This window comes from Heteronotia binoei, chromosome 15 (assembly GCF_032191835.1).
Source record: "Heteronotia binoei isolate CCM8104 ecotype False Entrance Well chromosome 15, APGP_CSIRO_Hbin_v1, whole genome shotgun sequence".
Lineage (NCBI taxonomy): Eukaryota > Metazoa > Chordata > Lepidosauria > Squamata > Gekkonidae > Heteronotia > Heteronotia binoei.
In genome coordinates, this window is record NC_083237.1 from 7,027,990 (window position 1) to 7,039,209 (window position 11,220).

Sequence of the window (11,220 nt, forward strand, 5' to 3'; positions counted from 1 at the left end):
ACCATCGACAAGAAGAAGAAGAAGAAGAAGAAGAAGAAGAAGAAGAAGAAGAAGAAGAAGAAGAAGAAGAAGAAGAAGAAGAAGAAGAAGAAGAAGAAGAAGAAGAAGAAGAAGAAGAAGAAGAAGAAGAAGAAGAAGAAGAAGAAGAAGAAGAAGAAGATATTGGATTTATATCCCGCCCTCCACTCCGGAGAGTCTCAGAGAGGCTCACAATCTCCTTTCCCTTCCTCCCCCACAACAGACACCCTGTGAGGTGGGTGGGGCTGAGAGAGCTCTCCCAGAAGCTTCCCTTTCAAGGACAACTCCTACGATGGCTGACCCAAGGCCATCCCAGCAGGTGCAAGTGGAGGAAGAAGAAGAAGATGATATTGGATTTATACCCTGCCCTCCACTCCGAAGAGTCTCAGAGCGGCTCACAATCTCCTTTCCCTTCCTCCCCCACAACAGACACCCTGTGAGGTGGGTGGGGCTGAGAGGGCTCTCACAGCAGCTTCCCTTTCAAGGACAACTCCTACGAGAGCCACGGCTGACCCAAGGCCATTCCAGCAGGTGCAAGTGAAGGAGTGGGGAATCAAACCCGGTTCTCCCAGATAAGAGTCCGCGCACTTAACCACTACACCAAACTGGCTCTCCAGTTTGCGCTGTTGTCTAAAGTGACAATAGTGCAAACTGACAAGGCGTGGTAAAGTGACAATAGTGTAAAGCTGGCCATCTGACAGGAATGAAGATCCTGTGAAATTTGGGGCAGGTATTTGTGGGTTTCCTGAATTGTGCAGCGGGGTTGGACTAGATGACCCTGGAGGTCCCTTCCAACTCTAGGATTCCTTTGGGACAGGAGCTCACAGGAGCTGAGCTCAGAAACATCTTTCTTTCTTACCCCACCCCCCACCCAAATACTCTCTTCTGGGCTACATTGTACAACCCCCCTGTGAGAATTTTGCTGGCTTGACAAACTTTCTACTATTTCCCTTCACAAAAAATGGGGAAAGAACCAAAGCCTATAAAGCAGACAGATTATTTCTGATGCTTTCCCCCCCTCTTCTCGGCTGGATGTCAGGGACGTCTGTGGGAAGCCGTGACGGCTAACCAGAAAGCGACCTTGGTAGCTTATGCTAGGAGCAGTGTTCTCGCTAACCTAAGTGAGTGTGAGCTAGCTCACAGTTTTTTAGCCTCCGGCTCACGCTTTTTTGTTTTACCTCAGAAAAAAAATGGCCGCAGATCAATTCTGATTTCTGCAGTCGCTCACAGCTTTCATACCAGCAGCTCACAAAGTAGAATTTTTTTCCCTCACAAGACTCTACAGTTTAGAGGGAGTATTGGCTGGGAAGTCCTCGCCCTTTTATTTTAGCCTGGGGGTGCTTTTGGAATTTTGACAAAAAATTGACACAGTGTCATGGGTACAGCCGCAAAATGGCTGCCACGGGAGGTGGAGCCAGCCACAAAACAGCTTTGTTGCAGTTACGCAGCAAAAAATCTGCACTGTCAATCAAATCTCCAGTGGCCAATAAGAAGCCTTGCTGGGCAAAAGACTCACTTGTCCCCGCCCCCTTCCTAAAAACAGTTGGTGGGCACCAGGAAAGTGTTGGGAGGCACCTGGGAGCTCACGTTCACCATGTTTGGGGACCCCTGGCCTTTACCTTAGTTACGGTGATTCAGTTCAGCTAAAAGGAGATACCAGAAGTCCCAGTTTGCTTGACAGCGCCTCTTAATCCCAGATATGTGAATGACAGATTCTGCTGGGTGGTGTGGGGAAGAAACTCTGCATGTGCACAGAGGCACTCTTTCTTCTAGTACTACTGCTACTCTCTTCCAGGATTTTGCTACTAGGATCACCAAGCTCTTCCAGGATTTTGCTACTAGGATCACCATGCTTAGCCATGTCGCTTCCCTAGCATTGTAACGAGGTATGTCCAAAACGCATATCCAGATAATGCCGTGGGAAGCCAAACAGAAGGCATTCATCCTAACCTCTGCCCCGAGTGATTTGAACCTCATCGGGCCTTCTGTGGGATCACGCATGTGCAGGATACGTTCACGTTGTACGGCTCAGGTACCAGTTTAAATCCGTCCGATTCTCCTCTGCACCTCTCCCGGCGGAAAACGAGAGTCTTGTATGGGACGGGGACGGAGTTGCCATGCTGGCTCGTTGTGTATCTGTGGTTGCCGGGCTCCAATGAGGGCATCAAGGCGATGCATCGGGAGCAGGTACATTGGGCTTGCCAGAGGCGGAAGGGGAAGCGGCCATCTTGTTCGTCTTTCCTGCAGGAGGCAGCAGAAATGGATGGTTTGACGCAGCCGTCTGTGGTTTCGACATGTCTACTTGACCCGTCACCAAAAACGGGACTAAAGGTGCATTTGGGAAGAAGGGTTCCCCGCCACCCCACCCCAGCCCAGGCCCAAAGGATACGATTTCTCTGGGATTTCATGCAACGGTTTGATGAAACAGTGGCTAGTGCCGTTGAATGTTTGGATCCGGTTTCTAATTGGGCCATCAGGAATGTAGGCAGCACGAATTGCAAAATATCTTCCTTCCATTGGGAAATAACAAAGGATAGGGGCGCTTTCTTTTGAGGCTCATAGAACTGGACCCCCTGGCCCAAGCTTTTTGGAACTTGGGGGGCGTTTTGAGGAGAGGCACCAGATGCTATGCTGAAAATTTGGTGCTTCTACCTTAAAAAACAGCACCCCCAAGCTCTAGATACCAACAGATCAATTCTCCAGTATACTCTTGAGGCAGGGGCGGCCAACGGTAGCTCTCCAGATGTTCTTTTGCCTACAACTCCCATCAGCCCCAGCCAGCATAGCCAATGACTGGGGCTGATGGGAGCTGTAGGCAAAAAAACATCTGGAGAGCTACCATTGGCCACCCCTACTCTAAGGGAATAGGTCCCCATAGGGTATAATGGCGTGCACAGCAGGTATTTCCCTCCCCACCCCTGCTTTCTGATGACCCTGAAGCAGAGGGAGGGCCTCCAAATCGGGGGATTCTGCTGCCCCCAACTGGGGACTGGCAACCCTACAATCCACTGCCAAGCTCTATTAAAGATGATGATGATGATATTGGATTTATATCCCACCCTCCACTCCGAAGAGTCTCAGAACGGCTCACAATCTCCTTTATCTTCCCCCCACCCCACAACAGACACCCTGTGAGGTAGATGAAGATATTGGATTTATATCCCGCCCTCCACTCCGAAGAGTCTCAGAGCGGCTCACAATCTCCTTTACCTTCCTCCCCCACAACAGACACCTTATGAGGTAGAAGAAGATATTGGATTTATATCCCGCCCTCCACTCTGAAGAGTCTCAGAGCGGCTCACAATCTCCTTTATCTTCCCCTCACCCCACAACAGACACCCTGTGAGGTAGATGAAGATATTGGATTTATATCCCACCCTCCACACCGAAGAGTCTCCGAGCGGCTCACAATCGCCTTTATCTTCCCCCCACCCCACAACAGACACCCTGTGAGGCAGATGAAGATATTGGATTTATATCCCACCCTCCACTCCAAAGAGTCTCAGGGCGGCTCACAATCTCCTTTATCTTCCCCCCACCCCACAACAGACACCCTGTGAGGTAGATGAAGATATTGGATTTATATCCCGCCCTCCACTCCGAAGAGTCTCAGAGCGGCTCACAATCTCCTTTACCTTCCCCCCCCCCTCCACAACAGACACCCCGTGAGGTGGTTGCGGCTGAGAGGGCTTTCACAGCAGCTGCCCTTTCAAGGACAACCTCTGCCACAGCTATGGCTTACCGAAGGCCATGCCAGCAGGTGCAAGTGGAGGAGTGGGGAATCAAACCTGGTTCTCCCAGATAAGACTCCACACAGTTAACCACTACACCAAACTGGCTGAGTTTAGCCTTTAAACCCCTGCATCACGGGAGAAGGGGCCAGGATATCTAAGGGACCACCTTCTTCCAGATCAATGGGGTGGGTGGGTGTCCAGGATAACTCAAGGACTGCACATTTCTCCTTCCTTACTCGTATTTCCAGGGTGAGATGGACCTCTCGCTCAGATGCCCGCTGGAGGATGCTCTGCAGTCCAGGGGGGAAGGCAGGTACCTTGGGATCTGGAGTCCGGATGTGAGTTGAAGCCCGGCTTCCTTTATTTCAATGTCATTGCAACAATGCGACAGGCAGTATCGGGCTCGGCAGGGCAAGAAGGCCCAGAGCGCGACGCACATCACTGCCTGCAAGAGGGAAAGGAGGTGGAGGTCAGTAGCAGGCCACAGTCTGGTCTGTTCACCTTCCGTAAGAACATAAGAGAAGCCATGTTGGATCAGGCCAATGGCCCATCCAGTCCAACACTCTGTATCACACAGTGGCCAATACACACACACACAAACAGTGTGGCTAATAGCCACTGATGGACCTCTGCTCCATATTTTTATCCAATCCCCTCTTAAAGCCAGGTATGCTTGTAGCCGCCACCACCTCCTGTGGCAGTGAATTCCACATGTTGATCACCCTTTGGGTGAAGAAGCACTTCCTTTTATCTGTTTTAACCTGACTGCTCAGCAATTCCATCGAATGCCCACGAGATCTTGTATTGTGAGAAAGGGAGAAAAGTACTTCTTTTCTCTACCTTCTCCATCCCATGCATAATCTTGTAAACCTCTACCATGTCACCCCGCAGTCGACGTTTCTCCAAGCTAAAGAGCCTCAAGCGTTTTAACCTTTCTTCATAGGGAAAGTGTTCCAACCCTTTAATCATTCCAGTTGCCCTTTTCTGGACTTTTTCCAATGCTATAATATCCTTTTTGAGGTGCGGTGACCAGAATTGCATACAGTATTCCAAATGAGACCGCACCATCGATTTATACAAAGGCATTATGATACTGGCTGATTTGTTTTCAGTTCCCTTCCTAATAATTCCCAGCATGGCGTTGGCCTTTTTTATTGCAATCGCACACTGTCTTGACATTTTCAGTGAGTTATCTACCACGACCCCAAGATCTCTCTCTTGTTCAGTCTCTGCCAGTTCCAAATGAGTCTGATTGCCCCCTGCTGCTAGTTTGTCAACCGGATCATTGCTGGGGGACCCAGGGTTGTTGGGGTTACATGACACTGTCAGGTAGGGATGTCAGCCTCCAATGGGACCTGGGGATGCCCTGGAATTCCAGCTCATCTCCAGAGTAAAGAGATCAGTTCTCCTGGAGAAAATGGTTGTTTTGGAGGATGGAGTCTGTGGCACTGTATCCGACTGTCTTCCCCAAGCTCCACCCCCAAATCTCCAGGAATTTCCCAACTTGGAGCCGGCAACCCTTCCACCCCATCCTCTGCCTGTGGTCAAGGGGGACCTGGCGATCCTACCATCGAGCGGATCGCTCAGAGCTGGTTCAAAATGCTTTGCCAACCAAGCAAGGTACCCCTTCTGGGGCTTGCACTGTTCTAGCCATGTCGGCTTCCCAACCTCCGGGTGGGGCCTGGAGAGCTCACAGAATTGGACTTTGGGGGTGGAGCCAGGAGACTTTGGGGTTGGAGCTAGAAGCAAGGGTGTGGCAAGCACAACTGAACTCCGAAGGGAGTTCCGGTGGCCATCCTATTTAAAGGAAATGTGTTTCTTTTAAATGCCTTCCTTTAATTGGAAATAATGGAGGATGGGAGTACCTACTTTTGGGGCTCGTAGAATTGGACCTCTTGGTCCAGTCTTTTTGAAACTTGGGGGGGTGTTTTGAGGAGAAGCAGCGGATGCTATTTTGGTGCCTCTACCTAAAGAAATAAGCCCCACTGGAGCCCCAGATACCAACGGATCAATTCTCCATTATACTCTATGGGAATTGGTCTCCATAGAGTGAAACAGAGCGCCCAGCAGACATTTCCCTCCCCCTCTCCCACTTTCTGATGACCCGGAAGCTGGGTGGGGGGAGGGCCTCCAAATCGGAAGATCCCCTGCTCCCGCCTGGGGATTGGTAACCATCTGTATTGGGGTATTGGCTAATATAGCAGGATTTTGCCCACATAGAATGCAGTAAATGAATCTCCCAAGAAGTATAGCGCAAAAAAAGGGGGTAAAGTTACATTGATTCCAGTCGATCCAGTTCATATTCAGATTGCAGGAAAAAAAAGGCTTAATCTAAAGAGTGCTTCCCCTATCACAAGCGGTCAACTTGTCCGGCATCCTATATATGGGAGTATGAAGACACTTGTCTCTACAGGAGAGACATGCAGAGACATGTATCTCCATGGAAGGCCATGTGAGAGAGGGAGAGGACAAAGTGATAGGGGGGAGGGGACAGCGGGCAGCTCCCAAGTTAAGACAAAGGGAGGCATCCTGTTCAAAGAGAGAACACCTAGACCAGGTGTAGCCAAACTTGCTTAACAGAAACGCCACATAGGTTAAACATTAGATGTTTGAGAGCCGCAAGGCATGAATGTCAGATGTTTCAGAGCTGCAGGAAGGAAGGCAAACAGATGGGGGGAGGGAGGGAGAGGTGGAAAGAAAGCAACTTTAAATGCATTCTCCAAGCTGCTGGCTGGCTTGACGTGGATAAATGATTTAAAAAGACAAATGCCTTCTCCAAGCTGACCGGCAGGGTGGTGGGGGCTTCAAGACCCACACAGCATGTTTAAAAGAGCCACACGTGCTCCTGAGCCACAGTTTGGCCACTCCTGACCTAGACACATTTATAGTGATGCGATGCTCCCCAGTGTTCAGGCATGCTGAGTCACTCACTCCAACAGCTTGACTCTCTACCCATCAAACTCATTTATTATGAGGGCAAGAACTGACATAAATGAGACCATGTTGGGCCAGGCCATGTGTGTACCTATTTAAGATTAGATAGCAGAAATATAAACTTTATCAAGGACACAGACAAACAAAATTAAAGATTTTTTTAAAAAACCTTAAAACATTAGCACTCATTGTTCTTAAAAGTGCTTTCTTTGTATTTCTCCCATGGGATCCAGGGAACTGGGCCAAGGAAGCTCCGGCTCTTTCCTTCCTTCCACAAGGGACCAGGAGGGGGAGGAGCCTCAGCCAATAGAATCCTTGGCTCTATAGCTCTGTGTGCGATTGTGATAGCTGGGCAAAGTAAGCTCTTCCTCCCCCCCCCCGTCCTCCCCAAGGGAAGAGCCTCAGCCAATGGAGAAAATAGAGGCTTCGCTCTGTAGCTCCTGTACGACTGGGCAAGCCTCGCAAAACAGGCTGTTACACAGAAGGAAGCAAGAGAGAAGGAGAAGGAAGCAGATGACAGCCAGTTGCTCGGGGGCCTGATAAAAGCCCTCTGGGGGACCGATTTGGCCCCCGGGCCAGATGTTTGACACCCCTGCATCACACCATTATGCTGCTGACTATATCATGCCGCTGAACACGAAACGTCTGCTAGAGCGTCTCATAGCTAAAAATCCCAGAAATCGGCTTCGGAGAGCCAAGAGGAGAATCCCCAGATGTTGTTTGAACATATGAAGCTGCCCTATACTGAATCAGACCCTCGGTCCATCAAAGTCAGTCTTGTCTTCTCAGACTGGCAGCGGCTCTCCAGGGTCTCAAGCTGAGGATTTTCACGCCTACTTGCCTGGACCCTTTTTGGAGATGCCGGGGATTGAACCTGGGACCTTCTGCTTCCCAAGCAGATGCTCTACCACTGAGCCACCGTCCCTTTCTAGTCTGCCATGCCATCTCACCCCTTAGAAGATCCTCTGCCCCTTCGGAAGCTGGAGGGCGCAGAGTCTTGGGACTTACCAGTTGGGCGTTGGCCATGTCGGGATTCCCTGTGCCTGGGTCTCGTCTCTGGACAGCTCCGGTGTCTTCCTCTCCATCTGAGCCCGGGAATGCCAGTTTTATTGCCGACTTCGAAAATGTTCCACCCATCACCTATGCAAATCGGTGGTAAGAGGAACCACCTTTGGACACCAGCTAATTGTTCTTCCTTTCCACTTACTCATTTTAAATGGCACGTTGATAGCAACAGAGATTGGTGTTGAGATACGGTAAGAAAATTGGAGCTCGGTTTGGAGGAGGGGGCTGGAATTCAAGGCCGAGTGGCAGAGATGCCAAATATTTGGGTTGCTGGGGATGACAACTGGGGATACCAGTTCCAAGGCCCATGACACCCTGGGATACCTGTGGTAGTCGGCTAGGGTCCCCTGGCCGGACCCTACCCCCCGGCCACCTGGAGATAGGGTTGCCATCTCCAGGTTGGGACCAGGGTTCCCTCTAAGCTGAGTTAGGGTGAGCTAACTCACGGTTTTTTAGCCTCTGGCTCACACATTTTTGTCTTGGCTCAAGAAGGATGGCCCCAGAGCAAGCGAATTGATGCAGGCGCTTTCAACTTTCATGCCGGTAGCTCACGAACTAGAATTTTTGCACACAAGATCCCACAGCTTAGAGGGAGTATCGGTTGGGACGCTCCTGGAGACTTGGGTGTGGAGGCTGGGGAAGACAGGTTGCTCAGGAGGGTACAATGTGAAATGGTCTCAGGGTGCAGGCAGGCAGGAGTCCAAAGCCAGTCCAAGGTCAAATTCCAGGAAGTCAAGCAGGAGCCAGGTCACCAAGGCAGAATCACAAACCAGAATCAGAAGTCAATGTCCAGAAGCCAAAAGGTCAGGGTGTCAAGGAAATCAAGCAGGTCAAGATCAGGGATCAGGAAGGAGCGTGGATGCAAGCCAGAGAATAGACTTGTTGCTTCCACAAGGTTACCAGGTTCTGGGTGGGAGCTATATGGGAGTCTCAATCAGCTTGCTCCCTGGGTAGCAGTGACTCTGCTGGAACTCAGGGCTGAGAGATCTGAAGCATAGGTGTGCCTCATGTCTTTGCTCTGAAAGTTCTTTCCGGAGCCTGCTTTGAACTCTTGCGATGGGAGGAGGAGAGCTTGGAGGAGACTGATCGTCAACAGCTGACACTGGTGCCTAGAGAGTGATTGATGGGTCAGCTGCCGTTTGTTCAGCTGAGGAACTGGCTGGCAACTCTTCCAGGTCTGTTAACCCTTCCAGCTCCTCCTCGTCAGGCCTCATGACACAATGCTGTAGAACTAGGGCTGCCAAGTTCCCAGGCTGGGAGGGATTCCTCCGCCTTGAAGGTTCCCAACACACCAGCCCACATTGGGCCAGCAGGGGGGATCCTCCCCCGATGTTGCTGGTGCGATGACATCACTTGAAGTGACATCATTGCACTGGCCGCTCTATTGTTTTCCAGGACACTCTAGCAATTTGGGAGGGAAAACTCTATGGTATGGAGGCTGTGGGGGACTTGGCAACCCTACGTAGAATCCACCCCACCCCAAGCAACCATTATCCCCAGGGAAATCCCCAGGCCCCACCTGGAGGCTGGCCCAGGACCCCCGGTATGGCTCTCAGCCCCCAATTGGCACCTCTACAAGTGTCGAGTTCAAATTTTACCTCTCTGGGTGGTCTAATGCAAGCTGTGCTCCCTCAGAATAGAAGGAGAGTTTTACTGGACTGGACCAAAGTGTCCACTGAGTCGGCCATCTTGCTTTCAGCAGTGGCTGCCCACCCACTCCTTAGATGCCGGCAAGCAGGGAACGAAGGCACCCACCTGCCAGCGACAGGTTGCCTGGAAACCGGAAGCTTCAGTTTAGCAGTCGCGGCAGAGAGAACGTCCACAGCTCAGCTCGGCTCAGCTCCCCACCGGCAATATAAGAATATTTACTTTGCAGGATTGTTGAAATAAAGCAGATGTGGCTTGGATCACAGGACAAACAGTATATAAGTATCAGCTGCTCCCTATTAGCCAAGGTGCTTCGAGTCATGGCTTTATAGCTCCAGGTATTCTTGCAGAAGGTGGATTATCTAGACCAGGGGTCCCCAATCTCTTGGAGCCAATGAGCGCCTTTGAAATTCCGGCACAGTGTGGCGGGTGCGACAAGAGTTGCCAGCCTCCAGGCGGCAACTGCAGATCTCACGCAGTTCTCTTCAGACTACAGTTCCCATAGAGAAAACAGGTGCTTTGGGGGATGGAGTGACTCTGTCACAATGTGCCCGGCTGAAGTCCCTCCCCTCTGCAAACCCTGTCCTCCCCAGGCTCCACCCCCCCCCCCAAAAATCCAGGTATTTCATAATCCAAAGTTGGCAACCCTAAACCCTGCAGCAGTCACAAAATGGCTGCCGCAATATGACTGGAGCACAAAATGGCCGCCACACTTAACTCAGTCACATGAAGATTCTTGTGCTGTGGGGATAGCTGCTGCCGAAGCAATATTTTTTAAAAAATTGCACAGCCAATCAAATCCATCTTGTTCACATGCTGTTCAACATAGACGCGAAACTGCTGAGAGAGATTGCCTGGGGGTTGGAATACGGTGCCACCGATATGCTGCTGTTTTCGGAGGGTAGACAGTCTTGCAGAAAAGACCAATAGGGTCGATCTGTTGATGACATTCAATTTTATTTCTCCTGATCAGCTACGTTGGATGGGTTTGGGGAAGTCCTGAACAGGTGGCCTGGAGAAAGTAATGGGATGGATGAAGACGAGTAAACTGAGGCTAACTCCAGACAAGACTGAGGTGCTTTTGGTCAATGAATATTTTCCCTTAAGACTGTGGAGTCAACCTCTTCTGGATACGGTTGCATACACACACACACCCCGCCAAGGAGCAGGTATGCAGCTTGGATCCTGGCTTACAGTTGGAAGCACATTTCCTGTGGTATGCAGTTCCTTTCATCCACTACGGTTGTTCCTCAAAAAGTGTGACGTGGCCACTGTGATCCAGAGTCTGATAACACCTAGGATTCCAGTAGGCAGCCGTGTTGGTCTGAAGCAATAGAACAAAGCAGTAGACACGCGCACCTTTAAGACCAACTAAGTTTTATTCAGAACGTAAGCTTTAAGACCAACCAAGTTTTATTCAGAATGTAAGCTTTAAGACCAACCAAGTTTTATTCAGAACGTAAGCTTTAAGACCAACTAAGTTTTATTCAGAACGTAAGCTTTAAGACCAACTAAGTTTTATTCAGAATGTAAGCTTTAAGACCAACTAAGTTTTATTCAGAATGTAAGCTTTCGTATATTCTTAAGCAGACTTCAGACAAAATGGAATGGCAAGCTATCTTTAAATACAGAGAAAGTGGGCAGTGAGTTGGTATGTAGAGTCATGGGAATGTTTTTTTAGCAGATCAGAAGAATCCCAAATTGGGGTCTGCGTTTGTTTGTTTAGTATAGTTAACTGGGCTGTAACAGCAGTGCAAGGTGATAAAAAGCAGACATGTCAGAGGTCTGAAGTGCCATAAATCTGGGTGTCATTCTGGCTTCT